We start from the raw sequence: 6,000 nt of genomic DNA, 5'->3' as shown, positions 1-6,000 counted from the left end.
CCTTGCTTCACGCTTCTGGTGCAATCAGCTTTTATTTATGTTGCTCTCACATTGAACAGCTCTTAAAGGAAAACCACCTGGTTTCACCCTGGGGGCCCAATCTGCTCTCAGATATAGGTCTCACTAGCATCAAGCTAAACACAAAACAGACAGCATGGTTCTGAGGGAGAATCCAGACCTCCAAAGGTAATTGCACATGTCATAAAAGAAGCCCAGGGAAAGGAAGGAAGATTTATTATAAGACAGGATCCCTCCTTGTATAATGCAAGGAAAGATTTCTCAAACTAATACTGCCATGATGGGAGAAGATGCATTTTCCAAGATTCTCTCTGCTATTTATTTATTTAGCAAATTAATATGCCATCTTTCCAGAGTCCAGCACAAGATGGCACACAAATTAAAAACAAATACAATGCAATTTAGCATATATAGTGGTTAGAGTATTAGATTAGGCTCTAGGCGAACCAGGTTCAGATTCCCACTCTGCCATGGAAGCTGACTGGGTGAGACACTCTCACTGGAAACACACTGGAAGCACATTTGTGCTTCATACTCTCAGCCTAACTTACCTCACACAATGGTGGTGGTTGTGAGAATAAAATGGAGGAAGGAAGAATGAAATTGTAGTCTGCTATAGATACCATTGTCAAAAAAGCAGAGTAAAAGTCTAAATAAATAAGTAAACTTATAATAAAAACAACAGTCATAAAATTATCAATATTAGAAGGCCATAGGAAAGGATTAAGCAGCCTAAATGGCATTATAATTTTTTTATTTATTAACATTCTTCATGGCTCAAGGTATCTTACAATTCACAATGAAAGATGACAGTTAAACCAGTAGAATGTAAATCCACAGATACCCCCTCCCCCAAAAGATGCATGTGGCTTTATGTTATTGAAAGCCCTGGCAAAGAAGATGGCTTTGCAGCACCTCCTGAAGATTTCTGTCATAAAGCAACCCTCAGGCTAAATAAAGGCAGAGCATAAAACAGCTAAAAAAGATGGGCCACTCCAATTAACTTGTCTATTGAAGGTGTCTTATCCCTTATTGAATGGTGGCAAATTACACTTTGTTGCTGGAAGGCTGAATCAGTTGAGGAACGTAAAATACAAGCCATGCATCATTCCAGGACCTTAATCAGGGTCGGCAGAGGGTTCACCATCCTCCAGAAAGCCCTGATTCACACTACTTAAACATTTTTCAAACACATCCCCAACCCTGGCTTTTACATTTGTGTGGCATTTTTCATTTTATGATTGTGAGCTGCCAGGAAACTTCTGGTTCAAGCAACCAGTTTGCGGGCCCAGCTTGATACGGCCAGGGTCTACCAAGCAGAATAAACACGCTGATGCTTGTTTGGAGAAAATAGGCCACAACTTTATTGATTACAGAATAAAGGAGCCATGGCAGCATAGGGCATGGATCCCAACATTGGCAGACCCACCTGCCAACTGATGAAACTTCATCCTATCAGCCCGCCTGCTGAAAGGGGACACCGCGGGATGACGGAGAGGGAGCCACACTGGGCGGTAGCCTCTGCGTGGTCCCCCATCACCTGAATGCAGGCTTGTTCTGTTAGCCCCCCGAGCTGGGCTTATCACTGCCAAGCCTGGTCCAAGACCCCTTATGGGGATCCCCCTCTATGGGGAAACAGTGCACACAGGCCCTGTTCCCCACCCCCCAGGGATCAGTGTCCAATGCCCAACCCGCCCACTGAAAGTTGTGACAATTAACCTAGCAAATATCTTCCGTAAAGCCCAACAATGCTTCAACTCGGAATGAACAAAACACTAGTAACAGCAAGACAGCTGCCAACCCACAACAGAACCATATAACCATACTAAACCCTCTAACTTAAATCCTGTGGAGGGTGGGTGAGGATCGCTGTTCCGGAGCCGACTGCGTTGAAAGGGGGCCAGCCCTGTCACTTATAGAGGGCAGGAGGACCTGAGTGAAAACTTGTTCACTCAGGTCGGGCAACGGCTCCCACCCTTGCAGCTCCCAGCCAGCTGCTCTTATTGGGCGGCTGGGAATATTCAATCTGCGCTCCCAGTCCGAGGCTGCGAGCGCATTTCTGAAGGGCCGGCATAAACACCACTCCTGGTTGCTTCCCCCTGGCTGCGCGGGCCTGCAAACACTGGCCCAGGTAAGTTCGGGGCCGGGGCTTAAGAACATAAGAACATAAGCAAAGCCATGTTGGATCAGGCCAGTGGCCCATCCAGTCCAACATTCTGTCACACACAGTGGCTAGAAATCCAGTGCCATCTAAAGGACTGTCAGTGAGGCCAGGACACCAGATGCCCTCCCACTGCCTTCCTTCCAGCACCAAGACAACAGAGCACCACCTCCCCACAAAGAGAATACCATCTATCTCCTGTGGCTAATAGCCACTGATGGACCTCTGCTCCATATATTTGTCCAGTCCCCTCTTGAAGCTGGCAATGCTTGTAGCTGCCACCACCTCCTGTGGCAACGAATTCCATGTGTTTATCACCCTTTGTGTAAAGTAGTATTTTCTTCTATCTGTTCTAACCCGACTGCTCAATAATTTCATACAGTGCCCACGAGTTCTTGAATTGTGAGAAAGGGAGAAAAACACATCTTTCTCTACCTTCTCTAACCCGTGCATTATCTTGTAAACCTCTATCATGTCTCCCCTCAGTCGTCTTTTCTCCAGGCTAAAGAGCCCCAAGCGCCTCAATCTTTCCTCATAGGGAAAGTGTTCCAACCCTTTAATCATTTTAGTTGCCCTTCTCTGTACTTTTTCCAGTGCTATGATATCTTTTTTAAGGTGTGGCGACCAGAACTGTACACAGTACTCCAAATGAGGCCTCACCATCGATTTATACAGAGGCATTATGATACCGGCTGATTTGTTTTCAATCCCTTTCCTAATAACCCCTAGCATAGCATTAGCTTTTTTTATGGCAGTCGCACACTGTGCTGACGTTTTTAGTGAGTTATCTATCATGACTCCAAGATCTCTCTCTTGGTCAGTCTCCGCCAGTTCAGACCCCATCAACTTGTATTTATATTTTGGATTTTTGGTTCCAATGTGCATTACTTTGCACTTGGCTACATTGAACCTCATTTGCCACATGGATGCCCACTCTTCTAGCCTCGACAGATCCCTTTGGAGTGCCTCACAATCCTCTCTGGCTTTCACCACCCTGAGGCTTCTGAGGCTAACTGTTCATAGATGCTAAAATGCATATAGACCCTTGGTTCTGGGGGTTACTTTGGTCATAACAAAACCACCGGTTTTCTATTCATTTGTCTGGATGTCATGCTTGGAAACATCAGCAGGACTATAAAGGAAATGACTATAAAGGAAAGCTGGCTATGGCTCTGTATTACTTGGGGTCGTTTGTAATAGTTTTGCTTCTTTTTCTGAAGATATCTGTATGAAGTATAAAGAGATATAAAGAAAAAAATGATGGGCTTCATATACACTCTGATTTATTGAGCTCATTTAGAGAATTCTCCTTCACATTTGTATTAATTTCCTGGTACAATTCTGAGGAAACAAATTACATAATAATAGAAAGACTAAAAGGAACAAATTCTATTATCTATCTAATAAGAGCAAGGCTGTTAATGATAGGATATTTTGGAGGTCTTTTATTCATAGGGTTGCCATAGGTCAGAGGCGACTTGATGGCGCATAACACACACACACATACACACACACACACACAAAGAATGGCTATGCCATAAAACCACAGAAATTGCTGGTGGTGAAACATTAATCCTCATAATAGGTTAACTTCCCTGTCTAAAGCTGAATAACACCTGAGAGAAGCAGGAAGCGGGAAAGTATTGTTTCCGTAGTCATTCCCCTCCTCTATCCTCAGCCCTGAGATTAAGTTCACTATGACATTGTTTACTCAAGGTGGTGGTGCACTTGCTACTACATATATAAATATTAAATAAAAGTTCAAGAACGCGACTAAACCTGGCTGGATTTAGGAAGCAAATATTCTCTCGCTGGAGGTTTTCAGGGAGAAATATCCATTTGTTTGTACTACAGTGTCTGGAGAGATAAAGAAGGAAGGAGGCATTAACATTGGAAAAACACCCTCTCAGAGAGGTAAGGAGGAGGGTGGCTTTGAAAGATGGCATAAACTTTGAAGCATGACTGTTGGGAGTTATGTTGCTTGGAGATGCTTTGAGAATGAACAGAGTAATCCATTGGGGTTTGCTTTCCTTTGCCCAGTGAAATGACACGCTTTCTGATATATCGCAATCAAGTAATTTGAGGTATATTGGGGTAAGTAAATTGGGCACATTTGTGGGGTGAGGGAGCAACGAACAAATGAATAGCTATAATGGATCAGGCCAAATAGCCATACAGCCTAGCAATCTGTATCCAACAGTGGCTACTAGCCATATAACTGTACGAAGTTCACAATTAGAGCATGAATAGCCCCTTGGTGTATTATAAGCTGCTAGACCCACAGTGAGCTAGTACCCTGCTTTGTGTTTCATGTAATTATTTTTCAGAACCAACTATATTTCTGGATAATTCAATGACTTTATTAAATTAATACTGTTAATACTGAGATGGGCCCATGTACCAGGTACATACCACAAAGGCACAAAGCCGGATGCTTCAAAAAGATAAAGTGTCTTGCTAATTTACTATATATGAGACAGAAAGATGAAAAGAACCATAACGTAAATTATTAAAGATGATTTTTAACATAATCATGAACATATCAAAAAGCATTTTTCCACATCTTGGGATCAAATTAGATAGATAATACTTTGGGAGTTCTCAGTTCAGAACCCATGGAACAAAGGGTTTGTTTTTAAATAGCAGCTGCCGAGATCCCCAATTCAGTCTAGGTCTGCAGGTTAGTGTATGGGAGGATTATTCTTTCATTGTAATCTTTTCCTGACCTGAAAAAACCATATAAAAGTACTACTTGTCCCACTGGGGCAACGGCACATCCGACATTCAGAGCACCATTATGGTGTTCTAACAGGGCAAATGGTAGCTTTCAGTGTTCTGTGTAGTTTGACTCTCACACATACTGAGAACTATTCATCTCCCCTCCCCATTTCAAACATGAAGTTACACTCCCAGAAAATAATGTAGATGTTTATTTATTTTATTTAGAAAAATGTTATGCTGCCTCTCTAGGGAATCAACCCATCAGGTGACCTATAAATAAAATAAGTGTCAACAGAAGACCAAAGATAAAGTGCCAGGGTGCTGTAGTGGTTAGGGTAGGATCTGGAAGAGCAGGATTTGAATCTTCAGTTTGTTGTTCAAATTCCCTGGTGAGCAGTCTCTCTCTCTCTCTCTCTCTCTCTCTCTCTCTCTAATATACTTCAGAAGGTCGTTGTTGTGAGGCTAAAATGGAGGAGGGAAGAAGGCTATTGTAAGCTACTTTGGGTCCCCTTTGGGGATAATAGTGGGATATAAATATCTAAATGAACAAATGAAACTAAACATGAATAACTCTATTTCCCAATGAAATGCCATGGGGGCAAGTAGCTGAAATTATTCTGTTCCACATATAAAACGTAGCAATCAGCATCTAATGAATAAAAATCAGAAGAGAATCCTTTGTAAACTAATAGAATTAAAGAGACCATGAACCGCAAAAGTGGGATGCGCTGGAGCTGCAAACAACATCTTTTACTGGATTTTGATATCCTGAGGCATTAATGAAGCAGACACAGTGGGTTATTTACAGCTTTCACCAACTAATGGATAATTATGTAAAAGAATATAGCTTTGACAAAACAAAATAGAGCCTTAATTGCAAATTAGAAATAAAATTGTCATTAAACCAGGATGTGACATGAACCAAAGTACAAAAATGAGATGTCTCCCACACTCCATATTTTGCCCAGCTTTAATGAACTCGTCTTAGTGTTCTTTAAGGTATATAATTTATCCAGGCTTATTGCTTATACTAAATTATCAAACCTTAACCTCTTGGTCCTTGCCAAGTTTAGCTGAGGATCAGTCCAGCGGATTTCAGT

General features: G+C 42.0%; 1 protein-coding gene across 3 annotated transcripts in view; it reads left to right on the top strand.

The window, feature by feature from the left end:
* Positions 1-3,912: 3,912 nt before the first annotated feature.
* LOC129336141 (calpain-13-like) overlaps positions 3,913-6,000 on the top strand; it is a 148,111-nt gene continuing 146,023 nt past the window's right edge. For all 3 annotated transcript variants that reach the window (XM_054989364.1, XM_054989280.1, XM_054989199.1), the window contains exon 1: positions 3,913-4,093. The gene's annotated coding sequence lies outside the window, so the exon portion shown is untranslated. The remainder of the gene's footprint in view (positions 4,094-6,000) is intronic.

The sequence above is a fragment of the Eublepharis macularius genome, chromosome 1 (assembly GCF_028583425.1).
Source record: "Eublepharis macularius isolate TG4126 chromosome 1, MPM_Emac_v1.0, whole genome shotgun sequence".
NCBI classification, from domain to species: domain Eukaryota; kingdom Metazoa; phylum Chordata; class Lepidosauria; order Squamata; family Eublepharidae; genus Eublepharis; species Eublepharis macularius.
Note: the sequence above shows the minus strand (reverse complement) of the source record. Positions and strands in the feature narration are given on the sequence as shown.